The following is a 17,452-nucleotide window of genomic DNA, read 5'->3' as shown; positions in this document are numbered from 1 at the left end:
GGAAATTAATTTCAGTAATATTAGAATAAGTTTGCACCTAATTGTGTCCTCATATAAAGAAAGAGATGAAAAGATAAGCTGAATGAAACATTTGAATTTTCTTAATGTTTTAGAAATGAAGAGTTAATCACCGTAAATTTATTTTATGAAATTATTTTATCGGCTATATCGGTGAATTTTTATATTCTATGAGAAAGAATATTTAAAAATTGAAAGATTATAGACGGATAGAAGATTAGAATAAGGTGAAAGATGTTGAAAATGAGCGGAATGGTAATTTTAATTTGAAAAACTTTTCATCACATTTTCTCGTTTTGTTCCTCACGGGCCTACTACCTTGCAGTGGTTGATACTGATAGAGTTGTAGCAACCACCACACAATAGTAGGCCTAGCGTGGTTCGTACCACAAACGGAAACTCGCAGTACGAACGAACATTCTTAAATATTCTTTCTCAAAGAATATAAAATTTCACCGATATAGCCGATAAAATAATTTCATAAAACTTAATTTTTGAGCCAATTCTGGAGCTAGCACCTGTATCTTGATTAGGACAGATATCCTGTTTTAACGCCGCATCCCGTGGCGTGGAGAATAGCCCTCATGTCTTCTAAGCAAACAGTCATGAGATCGAATTCCGGTCACGACAGAATTTTTGCTGATTGTTAAATCGAGATTCAGGTACCCGTGTTTTGATTTAAATTTGTATGAAAAATGCTGAAACTAAATTATGTTCCAATTTTGGTTTTTTGGTCTCCCGTGATGCAAATGAAATTTCAACATATGAAGCTTACTGGATATTTAGCAAGAAGATAGTAATAACCTCCCAAACCGTGCATTCCTTTTTCATGAAAAGTGTTTGGGCAAGTGGACTGTATTTTGGAATCGGAAGATTTAAAGACTACGCAACACTTGAACTTTAAGGTTTTTTCTCTTATTTCACTATTTCTCTTCACACTTTTCAACTTGGAAGGTTTTACGATACTTAATCCGCGGATTCTTAAATGAAACTGACCTCGTCTTGCAACACGAGGCTTTATTTATACGCGCATCGAACCTTCTGGAATGTTCCCGTCATGCGCTAACTTATATACAAAGATGGTTCTGGAACCTTCGGTAAGAGCAAATTGTGTGGAACAAAATAGAAATTCCAGAACATTCGATGCACGTGGGAATAATCATTTGCTACAAATTCTAGAAATTTCCGGAACTACAAAATTCTTCAAGCTGATGACTATTGGCTTGAACATACTCCCGCCCGCAGAAACTGGAACATGAACGTTGCTCACAATATACATTAGAAAGTTTGGTAGGTTTAACCTCAGGTTTTGGCGTTGTTATACTCAGGCTGGAACGTATCAAAACGTCGATTTGGTTGAGAAGTCTCCGGTAGGTAATTTCTTCCAAACAAGTTTTCTGCTCTTCACAATTTTCAGAGTTGGGTTCATTCAATTGTTCGACAATAGCAGTGTTTACTTGAATAACTGGACTAGATGAGGAACAGCGGTAAGCGGTGTAATTATCAACAACTGAGGCTAGAGCGTCCCTTCGCTGGATAGGCTGCTTGGTTGATTGTGGAAATCGTTGCTTATCAATCGATTTGAAAAGTTCGGTCTGTTTTTCGGCGTGCAGCAATGTGTGATGACGTCTTCGGCACTTGGTACAGGTTTTGTCAGAACGGCAATCCTTGCTTCGATGTCCTCGTCGTAAGCAGTTGAAGCACATTTGATGCTCTTTCACCTTAAGCAGTCGGTCTTTGATCGAAATAGTCTTCAATATTGGACAGGTAAAGTTGAGATGACCCTTACCGCAGAAATCACATGATGCAGAGGGCTTGCTAGTGATGACTGCTGAAGTAAATTTTGTCTCGATGGGTTCTTCCGGACTCTCGTATGCACTGGGTTGTGGCTGAATAGCCTTCGGTGAGGAGCTCTCGCAGCGTTCCAGGATAAAACACTGCTCCTTGAGAAATTTAATGGTTTCGGTATAGCTTGGCATGCTATCGTGCTTAATGGAGCTTTCCCAGTGGAAACGGGTTTCTTTATCTAATGCTGACGTCAACAGGTGAATTACCATTAGCTCAGACACACCTGTGAATTCTTGATTCAAGAACTTGAGGCCCTCTACATGCCTAGTGCACTCGTCAACTAACGCTCTTAACTCTGTATGGTTTTCCTTAGAAATTTTCTTAAGGTTGAACAAGCCGGCGATGTGGGTGTCAATGAGGTGACGCTTGTTCTCAAACCTCTCCTCTAATATTTTCCAGGCGTGTTTGTAATTTCCCTCATTGATCGTTTTGGCATCAATAAGACCAGCTGCGTGCCCTATCAGGGCTTTTTCGAGGTGGTATAGTTTGATGGCTGGAGAGTCAGGCGATTTATCAACCAGATCCTTGAAAATGGCCTTGAACTTAGGCCAACTCTCGTAACTACCGTCGAATGTTGGGATAGGCATGGGCAGGGGCTGGTGTATAATTATGGTTGGTGGCATGGGGGAAACTTCAGAAACAGAAGACGCACCGGCTGTATTGGAAGGAATGTTGCTGGACTGCTCTTCGAGTGCGATAACTACCTCAGAATAAAGGATGTCAAATTCATTGAAATGTTCGTCATGGATGGCACGCTCCTCAGGTGAAACGATTTCCAATATTTTGTTGTAGATGGAAAGGTACTTAGTACGCAATGAGGTACACTTTTACTAAGGTGGTGCAAAGGAACGCACACTATTGCACGTCGGAGAGAAAAAAGAAAAATAAACATAAACAAGACCTGCATCGCGACGCGTCGTTGTCAGGGAGCTTCATTTATCCTAGGCAAAATGCGTCGCGAAAATGGTCGGTAGTGACGTCACTTCTGTCATGGTAACTATGTTTACGAAGAAAAAATTTTACTTCTACTTTTGCAACGTTTCATTTTCATCACCTCTCTTTCCACCACATTGCTTAGTACGAGCCTTTTCTAGCATAAACTGGTAGGCTTTAATTTGACTTCTGGACAGCGATACATTTCCTCCGTCTTGGGGGTGCAACGAATTAAATATGCGTGTTACTGTATTAAATTCCTGGTTTTTTCGATGCACTAACACTTTTATCTGCTCCATTGCTTCCATGTCTTCTGGTAATTTCTAAGCTTTCTTCTTGGAACCTTTCGTTTTTGGAGTGCTCGCCATTGGGAATCAAGATTGGAAACGTCACACAAAGATTTGCGTTGGAGAATTGCTGGTATCGGAAACACTTCACTACACTTAACTTCTGTGTGTTCACTGAATTTACTTAAGTCAACTTTTTGTTTTACTGATATGGACCTTTCTAGGTTTTCACTTAATGTCACTGCTCTTTGTGAGGAAAGCTACTCTTTAACAAAAGTTTTTGGAATACTTGATATACTTGTTTATATTTCACTTAAACTGTTCACTTAAATCCGGCTCGAAGGACCAATGTTTGGGCAAGTGGACTGTATTTTGGAATCGGAAGATTTAAAGACTACGCAACACTTGAACTTTAAGGTTTTTTCTCTTATTTCACTATTTCTCTTCACACTTTTCAACTTGGAAGGTTTTACGATACTTAATCCGCGGATTCTTAAATGAAACTGACCTCGTCTTGCAACACGAGGCTTTATTTATACGCGCATCGAACCTTCTGGAATGTTCCCGTCATGCGCTAACTTATATACAAAGATGGTTCTGGAACCTTCGGTAAGAGCAAATTGTGTGGAACAAAATAGAAATTCCAGAACATTCGATGCACGTGGGAATAATCATTTGCTACAAATTCTAGAAATTTCCGGAACTACAAAATTCTTCAAGCTGATGACTATTGGCTTGAACAAAAAGAATCTAGCAACACTGCCAGATTTTCCATATAATTTTCAGAAATATTTTCTCATCAAGGAAGTTAATGATTTGAGTGTCTTGAAGTGCTTTGATAGAATGATCTACATCAAATTCTCAGTCATTCGCATAAAAGGGGTAACCAGATGCCACGATATTATAAAACTTTGACTTATATAAAGGGGGTAACTGTTTTTTAAATTACAATGATTCATTCAAAACACATTCCAAATAAGGTTTGAGCATTTCCAATCGTGCAGCTAGTTTGGCTCGAACAAATTCATACTTTTTTCAAAGGAGTAAAACTTGTCTGAAGATCACCGACAGCGTTAAGACAGTTCAACTCATTTTAGGTTTTTTTTTAACTTTGCAAAGAAGAGAAAATTTAATGTAGATCATTTCATTAGTACCGTGAAAGCACCAATGGCCGCGCACTTTCAACTTTAATCATTATTTTCTTCGAAATTCAACAATGAAAATTTCCATGTTTCGCATTTTCTGATACCTACTATAAGTATCTTTCACTCGCCATACTAGAAATAAATTTATTCTGCTTTTTGAGGTCAGGAAAAAATAAAAACAAACATCGTTTTTGCCGGATGCCATTTTGTCTATTGTCTTTAGCAAGTGAGCTATGTGGGGCCCTTTTCGTAATTTAGTTTTTTTTGTTGAATTAGAGTATTTTTTCAAAAAATTTCGAACGTAAGTTATTTGTGGCTGTATAATGTATCAATTGTGAAAAAAAGTGGACAGTTTGAAGGTCCTGTTGCGGAATAAATGACAATTTTGTTGTGCACAGCCATTGGTACACTTGATTTTTGAATGTTTCTATCGCCGCGCACGGAAAGTCTTCTTGTATTTATCAGCAGTTAAACGTAGAGAAGTTCTTTGGAAGATCACAAAAGTTGCATAAGATTCACAGGCAAGCTTTACAATCAATGTTTTCCATCATATAACCGGCTGAAAAACACAATTTTTAGAAACAATATCAGAAGAAACGATTATCTAATAAAAATGGCTACGAAGTGTTTGAAATTTGAGGTTAGATAGCAATTCGGATCTGTTAAAAGTTTTAGTTGGTCAATTTCTCCGTGGATTTTCAGACAGCTCGCCGAATGTGTGATGATTTATCGAAATCGGGACCGAAAACATTGTTTCAAAACATCTTCCGGCAAAATAATGCTCTGTAAAAATGGCGTCTCATACAAATTTAGCACCAGACTAGTTTAATAAACAATGGAGACAAATCGGTGTTTGATGGGTGAATCATAAAAAGCCTTTCGTGAGAATATTCACAATGAGCCTGAGAGCCGTGTAAACAACATTTTTAATTGTTTGGATACCTTATTTACTGTTTAAACCCTAATTAAGACGTGCGCGGCCATTGGTACAATTGTGAGCGGCGATTGGAACAAGCAACATATGAGTGCGCGGCCATTGGTACACCGACACCTAATACAAAATCCCGTTTTTGTGGCGTTGCAATGAAAAATTTTTGCTTTTAAATTTTTCCCTTAAAGTACGTAAGTTGTACTACATTTCAAGTTTTACTACTTTCCAGAATCGCACAAAACATAATTTTTGTACGACACAAAGAACATCCATCATAGCTTAAATGCGCGGCCATTGGTGCTTTCACGGTATATTTCATGACTCTAAAATAAATTAGTTAGATTGCTCGATTTTAGCCGGGTTTGTTCGGATATTCAATTTTAAATTTGGGAACAGTCTGGCCCGGCCCGGTTGCTCGGATTTTATTGAAAAATGCCCGAATTTTGCCCGGATTTATTCACTTTATTTGGCAAACCAAAAAAAAATGTTTTGTATTTTTTTTTTATTTATGCCTTCATAACGAAATTTTTAGGCAAGTTTTACAAAAATTATCATGAAAAGAAAGCTTTTTTTAGAAATTTTAAATACGATTTAAAATCAGTCAATAAATTTTGATGAAAATTTATATTTCAATTTTTTTTCTTGATTTTTTTTTTTGTTGAGTAATATCTGGGTTTTGACAAAATTTGCCCGGATATTGCCCGGAATTTCGGTCGTCAATTTTGAAATCAAATGTCCGGATTTTTCCAGGTTTTTATATAAAATTTCCCAGATTTGTCCGGCCCGGATACATGCTGAAAAACTTCTGGCAACCTTACTCTAGAATTAATAACTTTCTTGTTAACAAATTAATAACATCAAAAAAATCTCAACCGGGAAACACCAAAATTCGTTCTTTTATCATCTCAGAAGCCACTGCACAAAATTCTATCAATCTAGTATCTTTTAGTGACCGAAAATGTTGTTTTTAATTTTATGAATATAGTTTCGTTGTTGAATTTATAAAATTTGAGTTATGCTGCTAACTGCAGTTCACTCGCCCCGAGCAGAAAAACGAGATATCTATAGATATTCGTTATTTTTCTATGTTTGAGGATCGACTGAGTATTGTGTTTTTCATGAGGAAATTCCGGCTTACAGTTTATTTTAGAGCAAAAACGATTTTTGTTTTATGTCTTCAACGTTTCAATCCATTTTGTATCTTCTTCATGTATGTATGTTTGTATGTATAGTAGCCACCTTGGGTGCACGGTAATCCATTTTGGATCTTCTTCAGGGACTAGATTGTGGTTTAAAGATATTTTTGACCGATTACAAAATATTTGTTTTGAGATGTTCACCTAAACAGTGTCGTTTTCTTATTGTTGTCGAATCGGCTGGTCTTCTTAAGCAGTCTTTTTATCTGTTTTTTTTAAATTTTCCGGATTAATTCGTATTTTATGACAATAAAATGTAGTGATTGACTTACTGTGTTAAGTTTTTCTTGGATAAAATCCGGTTGTCCGGGAATTTTGGGATAAATTTTCCATCGAAACTTTGGCACAGTTTTCACTTTTCTCCTTTTGTTTTCGTTGTTTCTAAATGTCAGCTTGTTCTGTGTTGAGTGTATGGAAAACGACGTAGGTAAACATCTTACAACAAATATTTTTCAATCGGCCAAAATAACTTTAAAAACACAATTTTAGTTCCTGAAGAAGATCCAACACGAATTGAAACGTTGGATATATAAAACAAAAATTGCGTTTGCTCTAAATTAGAGTGCAAGCCGGGAGTTCCCCAGGAAAAGAGAGATATAAGGATTAAGAGAATATTTCTGAAAATTGGACGGGAAATCTGGTATGTTGCTAGTTTCATTTCATGAAAAAAAATCTCCGTTTGAGATGTCATAACTACATATTTTCTCGCTACTTATACCGTTTTGCCATCTCCGACAAAGTTGAAGCCATAGAGTAAGCTCTATACATGGTGTCTTTTAAGAAAAGAAAATTTGCCACACTTTAGAGGAGACTCTCCCCTAACCAATGCACTATTCAGGTAAAATATCGATCGGGGGTCTCTAGAACAACTTTTTGCGAACAAACCACATTAGCGAATTTTTGAAATATTCACTAGGTAGTAATTATTCCTGAAAACATCCAATTTTCCATTTTCAAGCACTCCAAACATTTTGATAAAGTATATTTTCAACTAAAAATTTTGGGAAAAAGCTTAAATCTCTAAGAACATTTTAATACTATCTATAAAAACTTTCTAAAACTAACTAGCCTACATTGTTGCTAGTATAAAATTTACAAAAATACTGTTATAAAGGTGTATTTTTCATGATCATTTCTATCGAAGACAGATTATAGTATTAAAAGTTGAGAGGAGAGAGTTACAATTTAACCATTAAGTACTTTATTGTTTCACCTATAAAGAATCTTCTAAAATTGATTTTTAGCTCGATTTCCATAGGTTTCAGAAATATGCCGACCTTCTACAGGGTGGCAAACTAATTTTAAAGAATAAAAATGTACAGTAATGAGTGTCAGATTATTCTCACTTCCTTCTTGCTGATATGAATTGAGCGTACTGACAGCTTTCTAGAAATAGTTCTGTCTCAAAAAAGATAAAGTGCGCTTAAAATTCGAAAATTATATAGAAAAAAAAGTATATTAAAGAATGCTATACCTAAGATTTTTAACGTTTATCTAACACATTGTGACAATTTCCGATGGTCTATATGTATTAATATATTATAAGATAGAAAAAAAATGAAACTTTTTTCAAGGTGAAAATAGCATCTTTCTTTCAGAAAAAAAAGTTTTTTTTTATCAATCCAACTCTGTAAAAAGCTTAAAACATTCAAAAATAAGCAAAACAGATGGTTTTAATTTTTTTTTTCAAATCTTCAATCTCAATTTTTCAAGTCTGTCCAAAATACAAATGAATTTTGAGGGAGAAAAAAATGTAATGATGATTGATTAGATTATAACATTCTTCCCTCAACTCAAAACTACACTCTGTCTTTGATAGAAAAAAGTATGACTAATAAACCTTGAAAGCAATATTTTTGTAAATTTCTACAGTGTTGCCAGTTATTCTTTCAGCTAAATCAATAATGTTATTATTGAAAATTTTTAAATGTTCGTAGAAATTTCTAATTTTTGGCCAACATTTTGGCCAGAAATTTTTTTTATCAAAATGTTTGGAGTTTTTAGTTATTTTTGAAGGAATTTTAATACATCCAAGCATAAGAAAAGAATTATAAATTTTTTAGGAATAATTATATATGAAAATTTCAAAAATAAGCTCGTGTGTATAATTCACAAATATTCAGAAAAGGTTTTTCTAGATCCTCCGATCGATTTTTTACCTGAATAAAGCGTTGAAAAGAGGAGAGTATTCTCTATTTTGTGGTAAACTTTCAGAGATGCCGATTTGTTCTTGAAATCATTCTAAAAAAGACACCGGCTGTATTTTGAAATTTTATTCGCATCGCGGAAAATCTAACATCGGGAAAAAAACAAAAAAGTAACATTCTGAACCAATTTGATTTCGAATAAAAGTCCGGATCTAAATCAAAATAAACTAAAACTCAATTTAAAAATCTGCAAAAAATCATTAACTACGAGATGAAACTGATTTTCATAACTTCTGTCTCACTCATTTTCAACATCTTTCATCTTCATATTATTTTCAATTCTTCACTGATGAGGCCCTTAAATAAACTTAAAAATGAAATTCAAATCAAAGTTAATCATCATTAACTTTGATTTAAAAGGAAACCATCTCGGACTGCAGAAATTTCGAAATTCCAAAAAAAGTTGCAACTCGACATCTTGTTTATGTATCTTCTTTAAGATTTCTTCTAATTTTCTGGTTTCTTTACTATAAAATAATCCATGAAGTACCCAATGACTTAAAGAACTTATTTTCCAAATTAATGGGAGAATGTTACTTTTAACAGTTTGTTGTTTATTCACTAAGTTTGATGTGCTTTTTTCGTTTTCAGTTGAATTGCTTGTTTTAAATTTCAGTTGAATTGCTTTTTTTTTTAAATTTCCGTTGAAAAAAGACACTGTTATGTGTATTTGAAATGTGGTTAAATTTTTCTCAAGAATGAATGAACCAAATTTGAAATTTTGGGAGAAATCCGAGACCCCTGGTGGAAAATAACAGATAATAAGAAATCCCCTCATTAATGACTGATTTAGCTCTTCCGTCGCAGATTTTCGGAATTTCTAACAATAAAACACCAAAACGAAAGGTTTAGTTACAAATCAGGAAAAAGATTTGTATTACTACACTTAACTTGATTTTATTACTAATATTTGAAATTTACATTTCTTGTTCAATTCTAAGTAATTTGCGTGGAAATTTTTATTTACGTTCAGATTTTCATTGATTTAACAAAATTCCTAATGGATTTATTAGTATTGAAGTTTGAAAACAAGGATATCCGATTTCCACATAACTAGTAATGGAAAAATACATGATATTCACGACTTATGTTCTTTCTTTCTTTGATACCTCATGTTTCTCTAACACTTTCCATCACCTTCGAAAATTTTGTTATTTTGGCCAAAAGTTTTGACCCAAAACACTATTTTTCATCACAATATTTGTTCTTTTATTGAAGGTTGAGTAAAGTGTAGTTAGAAAAAACATGAAAAAGAATTGAATGATGTTTAAGAACTTTGATAACCAATATATGACAAAAGCAGTATTGCCTGATAACATAGTCGAGTACAAAAAACTATGTTGAAAAATAAAACTTCAGAAAACGAAAATTAACTGGTATCAAGAATTTTCCTGAAGATGAATTCAACGTTTGAAATCCAAATCCGATTTTTAGATAAAAAAATTATCCTCAGTAAGGTTGAAGAGATGAAATATGAAACCCTGTCCAAAGGCGGGATTGAAAAATAAACGACAACAAATCGAAAAATCTGTATTTAGTTTAAATCTTACATAAGTTGAAATATCTCAGTTATTTGTGAAACAGTTTTAATAAAAACTAAATATTCTTAAATTTTTCACGATTTAGAAAAAAAGGGTTGAAATGTTTGAAAAATATTGAAAATGCAATTCTTCAGCCCATGTAGTTATGAAATTTAAAAAAATATTGTTCTTAAATTTTTTTCAACGTTAAGGATTTTTGTAAAAAAAAGTGGTTTACAATCATGAAAGAGGGGCTTGTGATATAGCTCAGTTGGTAAATCAGTTGCCTTCTGAGCCAATGTCCGCGAGTTCTAGCCCAAGAGTAAACATCGAACACGCAACACGCAACGTTGAAATAAAGTCGCAAATGCCATAAAGATGGTAAAACGAAACAAATAAAAATCATAAAAGTAAATTTCTGTCAATTTGTCAGTAATTGTTGGATTTAAGGGAGTTAAAAGGATCACATTTTCTCGCTCAATTTTAACTTTATGTACATTGAATTCTCATAATTCATACTATATTATACTTAAGCTAAACCAAATCCACTTATGTTTAGGGAGTCAAGAGAAATCAATTTTTCATGGACTTGATGATAATGGACTTTCTTAAATTATCATTGAGTCATCTGAAGGTGAAAAGTGTTCCGTTCTAAAATTATCCTGAAGTTAAGCAACCTGGCCACAGAAAACTGATCAGTATATTACGCTGCACAAGATTCGTTGTGATTGTAGTGTACATTTTCAGAAGTTAAAAAACATTTGAAACGAACTATATAAACGAGTAAATTTTTTAAGTTTAAAGTAATTTCGTCAAATCATCAATTTTTGGTTTACTTCATAGTTGGGCAAAAAAACAGATGGTTTTATGAAGTACTAAATATCTAACAAATTAGATTAGAAAATGCTTGGAAGAAAAGCTGGCTAACGAAAGAATAAACGTGAACATAACTTGACTACGAGAAGAAAAGAAATTAGGTTTACACATAAATCAATCGTTGTCGAAACTGTAGCATAATTTTGAAAAATATCTTATTTCGTTCTAAGTTTTCATGTCAGCAAGTCAAATCATCAGCGCTCGCGAGAATTTGCTTAGTAGTTGCTAATGCTTTCTAATTTTTTTTTTTTTTTTTTTTTTTTTTTTGTTTCGATTATAGTCGTTTTACCATCTTTATGGCATTCGCGACTTTATCAACGTTCCAGTTGGCGGATAAATATTGAAAAACTTATCCGGTACAACTGTGTTCGATATTTACTCTTGGGCTCGAACTCGCGGACATCGGCTCAGGAAGCAACAGACTTGCCAACTGAGCTATATCACAAGCCCTAATGCTTTCTAAGAAAAGAAATGTTATGATAAGTTTTGGGATAAGTTCAAATTGTTTATATTCCTAACGTAAAAGTTTATTCGAAGAAGAATTCCAAATTGCGGTTTCTGAAATATGAGAAATGTTCCAATTCTAGCGAAATATGGAGTACTTTCATCCTTCCCAACAATACTGACTCTCTCAACGCGATTCGAAGCGATTTCAAGGTTACAACGAAATCATGATTGTAGATAATATGAAATCGATTGGCTTCGTACAACTTGGTCTGCCTACAGGTTGGCTCTGATTCTTAGCAGGATTCCCATTGAGCTCGTTCGTGACTCAAGGGAAAACTATCCACCGAAATCAAAGTGCTTCTGGTTGGTGGTTCTGACTAGAGCTAGCAATCTGATCGTGTTGGTAGCGAAAAAATGTTTTCCTTTCCAGGGTGAAGATCGAACAAATCTGAGATGAAAAACGAAACAACAACTCTGAAAACATGACGATTCCCGTAGAGTCCGATAACACAATTCATTTGTACATTTCTCGTACGGAAGGTAAGAAACGAAAAAAATAACAGTCCATTCCTCGTGTAGGGTATTTATGTAATCTGGACGTTGAACTGCGCTCCATCAATGACTGATGGGTTTAGATTCCGGGAGCTGCCGAAAAAAATATACCTCGCTCAGCAGAAAATGAAGAATGAGTTCCCCCTTACTGCTGATAATGGAACCCGATGATGGTTGTAGATTGTCACATCGAGATTCGCCAGCCGTTGGGAAGTGTCCGCGCCGATTTTGACGGAGCTCAACCAGAAAATTGATCACGACACGTTATTGCCGGTCGACGACGATATGTTGTCGTCCAGGAGGCGGCCAGAGAGAGGAAGACACCACGTGATAAAAACCGAAAGAGTGTGAAAAATGTCGTATCAGCATCGCTCCGGCACCAGTTTAGGCGTTTCAAAGTGATTGACTCCTGATGGCGACACATACACCCGGGATCATGACTCAAGCAAGGGCAATGGTGGTCCGTAAATATCGAAGGAAGGAGTGCAAAAAACATACTTCCAAGACGGCACCGCGCGTATCGCTAAATAGCGATCATTGACATACCTGCCCATTTGGCCTGGAGCCCACTTGGAAGAATGAACGGTCTTCGGCAGGCACATCCCGGGAAAGGACTTCCAAACAGGGCCAGACAGGTCCTACAATCATCGCAGCCGACTCTACGTGTGATTTTGAACGGTCTGGTGAGAATCATTCCTCCACTCAAGAAGGAGTAAACTCAATGAGATGGTCAAGTGCGGTTGGCGACACGGCGATTCCCGATCGCCATCAGACGCCATTTTTTGGGCACACGCGCAGAATATTAATTAGGACTTCGAGCGAGTTGCGAACTTTTTGGAGTGCATCTTACTTGCGTTCCTTGTGTAGATGGAAGGATACTTATGTTCGAGAGTGTTTTTTGTTCAATATTGATCAATTTTTGGAAATGTCAAGATGCTTGGTTGTAAAAAGTGAGAAGGATCAGGGTTGTAGTCATTAGAGTAAGCTTGCCAGATTGCCCGGATTAACCCGGACTTACTCGGATATTTGATACAGTATTTGGGAAAGATAAGTGCCCGAATTTCGTAAAAAAATGCCCATATTTTTCCTCGAATTATTCACTTTATTTGCAAAATGAAACAAAAAACTAAAAAAAAGTTTTAGATTTTTTTAAAATTTGCGTCCAAAAACAATTTTTGTCGAGCAAACTGTATCAAAACAATTTTAAACAGCTTTAGGGAGCCAAAAGTATGGCTTGAACTCCGCTTATGCGTTTCGATGGAAATGAAGTTTTAAGTGATTTTTTTTTCTTGATTTTTGTTAAATAATAGCTGGGTTTTGATCAAACTTGTTCGGATATTTCCCGGATTCCGGGTTGAAAATTTGGAAATCAAATCTACATTCACAGATAAGAATCTACTCCAATAATGGCTTGCAGTATAAGCACATCATTGGTACAGAGTGTGTACACTATTGGCGTTATAAGCTTGGCGCCGATAGACTTTGCCCTTCCAAGCATTCGCATTTCTGTGCATCTTTAATTGGGTAATCTCATTTGGTAATCGAAGTTGCAGAATAACGCATACCAGAAAAAATACACAAAAACATTTTTTTTTGCTATCCCATATAAAGATAAATGATGAAGGAAACAACATCCGGCCAAGAGCCCAGCAAAATTTGTTGTACATATATTCTTATTCTGTTTTGATATAGATTCCATATACATTAAAGGAACATCGTATGAAAGTTGAAAAATCAGCATTTTCCTAATAAAGTGGAGGCAATATATATACATAAATTTCGTACTGTTCGAGAGAATGTAAGAGGGCCGTTAGATTTTGATCTCATAGCCTGCAAATCGTTGCCAGCGACAATAGTTTCCAGTTCTCTCATTGGTTGATACTGCTCAATTCCCATATAATTTTTAGCCATCTGGATTCCCTGCTAGTTGTAGAGAGAACATGACGATGATTATCTCACTTAAAGCCCACGTGGGAGCAAAATCATTTCAAAATTTACAAACATGGCGGACTTTCTATCATAACCGATTTAAACTGACTTCAAACGATGTTTTTTTTGGCAGGAAAATTTTGAAGACTTTAAAACCATCCATTAAAAAGTTCAATTTGTGCCGTAAAGTTTTGAAGACTGCGATGGTGGAAATGGAAAAAGCGAGGAATGGAAATCAAAACAAAAAAATAATCGACGGTACGGGAAAATTGGAACAATTGACGACGGGAAAATTGGATATTCGAAAAGTATTAGCATTTCTGCAGATATTCGAAATGTGTCTCACCATAAATCCTGATCGAAAGATAAGTATCAGATTTTAATATGTAAAAACCATCTGAAACAATCCCTTACACAATAGACAATCAGAGAATCACTCGTAGGCCCAATTAATGCTTTTAAAAATTGTGATATTTTTTAAGATTCAGATTTTTTTCTTATTAATGGCTTTGAGCGTATTGTTCATAACCATAACTTTTTTTAAAATTACACACAAATATTTTAAAGGAAAATTGTTGATACACATTTTCATAGTATTTCTCACTAAGAATTAGGTGAATTTGTGAGTGCTCACATAAAAAATTTAGGCTGAATTTAAAGCTAAAAATTTTATGCATTTATGCAATAATGGTTCAATGATACACGTCGTTGTATTCGTGTATCTTACTTTCATATCTCTTATTACACGTATATAAAAAACATAGTTTAGCATACATCAGTGAACGTAATTTAAACACTTTTCTTCAGGTTCGGCCGGAAAATCTGAGCTGCTATTTTTTGATAAAAAAAACATGTTTAAAATATTGTAACAAAACTTAAAGCTACAAGAATTCTGGTTCAAATAACTCGAATGGACTACCGTAACAGGGTTTTCAAATTCGACTTATCGACGAATTAGGTTCATTTAAAATATTTCAAGTATCAGTCAAGTTCCACTAGAAATTTAAAAAAGAACTCTAAGACACTGGAGATAAAATGTAATTCTTTCGTAATGCAACTTAAAAACACGATATTCTGTACTGTTAATTTAAAGCTCGATTTAATTGGAAAAGATTTCAATAAGTTTGCAATAAAAAGAAAAGCCGTTCATCTATGAAACCATATAGAAGAAAATATTTCACAATTACAAGTGTCAAGTTTTATCACGCATTTTTATTAAAACCTAGTTTTGATTGATTAAGTCTATACATAAGTAGTTATGTTGAAAAGAATGTCTATAATATTAAAACTGTAATAACATAAACAGAAATTTTCGAAAATCTCATGAATAATTGGAAACAGACTTTTAAAAAAGCATTTAGAAAAACAAAGAATAGATGTGATAATCTCAATAACACAGGAAGACCAAAAGAACAAGATGTAAAATGTAAAATCGCACTAGTCAAAAGTGTTTCCTGATCATATCCTACCCTCCATTTCCAAACCAAAATTGTTTTGCTAGGATGCAGAGGTGACCTCGGTCCTTAAGCATGAGTTATGAATCTTTCAATCCTTTTCTCTATTTTCCTTCTATCCATTGACTACTAGGACGTGGGCGGCGCCGTTATTGATGTTTAAAGAGAGAGCATCAGATTTGTTCATTGTGAATGTGCTGTCAATCCCAGACACCATTCTTTTGACTTCTGGACAAAATTGATGGCCTCGGTCAATCACGGAGTAGCAACCATTGGCGATGTGGAAATTGTTCTCTGAGCTACGCCAGCAATCATGGAATTCGAAATTTTTATACACTATAACAGCGTTTTAATTAAAATGAGAAAATTTTGTTGCGTTGAATTCAATATTGCTTTACAACTATTTATAATTCATTTCGAGTTCAATGATTTAAGGTGGCTGTGAGTAGTCAATCCGATTTAAACTGACTTCAAACGACATTTTATACGATCTTTTCACCATGCAGTTGAAATTGCAATTCGCAACACCATTGTAAACGACTTAAGTTATCATTTCTGATATGATTTCATGTTTACTGGGTGCCAGGTTACAGATGAGAATAAACCCAAATGAATCGACCGTGATGTCGTGTGACGAAATAGTATGTAAATAAATAGAATAAGAATCAACCGGACACTGTGCGTGTGTTGGTAAATCAGTTAGATTCAACGCCTGGTGGGTCATGATACAAACAGGCTTGGCAAAAGTCATCGTCATGAGGCGTGAAGCTGTGACTGTGAAGCCTCTTGGTCCGTCAAACTCAATTGACTGTTCCTTAACGACCAGTCACTTCGTTTGCCAGTCATTCATTCCCCAGTCATTTGAAGCTAAAAGAATGACCTAGTCAAGCAATCGCATTCAAACGACCGATGACGAAAAAGAAACGCATTTATTATTATTGTTGCTCCTGCCAGCAAGCCGAAGACGACCGAAGACGAAAAAGAAAAGAATTTATTATTATTGTTGCTTCTGCCAGCAAGCCCGTTTTCGGTTTTTTATTACTATTGTTGCTCTCTGCCAGCAAGTCGTTCAATTAGTTGTACCTGCCGTCAGCAGCCGATCGAAGTGTGAAAAGATTTGAAAGTCACTCTCAGGAGAAATTTTGACCTTGTGTAGGAGCTTCGCCAGTCGATGATGGAGAAATGTTGATTGTTGTCGTGCTCTATCCGTCATGCGAGTAGTGAGGCTCCGTCAATTGAGAACAGTGCCAGTCGTTTGATGAAACAAAACTAGTCGGGTCAAGCGTGACGGGCGAAATTTACCATCACTGGATACAAATACTACGAAAATAAACACTTCGTTCTCCAATTGGCCAAGGTAGAACACATGGCAAAGTGGTGTAACTGGCGAGACGAGTTGAGAAAGTTAATTTGAGTTCGATGCTCACTCTCTCGACGGCATTTTTTTTTTAAAGATCGAGTCTCTATGGCTGGCACAAACAGTCTTGTCATCTTCGGAGTTTTATTTCATTTTTGGCATAGAGATAGCCCTAAAAGGCATTGAGATTCTGCAACCTCTTTTTCATCACTTTTGGATAAGAGAATTAACCCGTTCGAGACCGATTGCACACCGTGTGTGCAATGGAATTTTTGTGCCTTTGTCAGAACAATCATTCATTGTGAGTTAACTATTGCTCGGAAAACTGATATTCTTATACCAATGGAATCCTCAGATGTTAGGTAAAATGTATTGAGAAATGGTTTTGATGAAAATCAAACGACATAAAAGTTATCTAAGAGTAAAGTACTATGAGTTCGAATGTTCGGAAAAGTCCTCCGTCTCGAATGGGTTAATAGCGAAACTTAGTTCTAGCTGTTCATTTACTGAAAGTTGCAGTTTTAAGTGGAAGTGTAAATGGCCTGAAAACTGAGTTCGTTTTAGCGACATCAAAGACAACAAGTGTATGGGTCATTTGTCATAATTTCACTTCTACAACTCATACTTATACAACAATGACTTGTTTATTTTTTAAAAATTAAAACCAAAATAAACGTAAGGTGGGTGTATTAAAGAAATTTGAAATTCACTATTACGTTAGAGCGTGTTAATTTTACATCCTATACATCCTA

The 17,452-nt window shown here is 35.1% G+C and overlaps 1 protein-coding gene across 1 annotated transcript in view; it reads right to left on the bottom strand.

The window, feature by feature from the left end:
• The window catches only part of LOC129748037 (putative transcription factor SOX-15), a 214,346-nt gene that overhangs the window by 88,560 nt on the left and 108,334 nt on the right, over nt 1-17,452 (bottom strand). The window lies entirely within an intron of this gene.

This window comes from Uranotaenia lowii, chromosome 2 (genome assembly GCF_029784155.1).
Source record: "Uranotaenia lowii strain MFRU-FL chromosome 2, ASM2978415v1, whole genome shotgun sequence".
Taxonomy (NCBI): Eukaryota; Metazoa; Arthropoda; class Insecta; order Diptera; family Culicidae; genus Uranotaenia; species Uranotaenia lowii.
The sequence above is the reverse complement of the archived record's forward strand: the minus strand, read 5'-3'. Positions and strand labels throughout refer to the sequence as shown.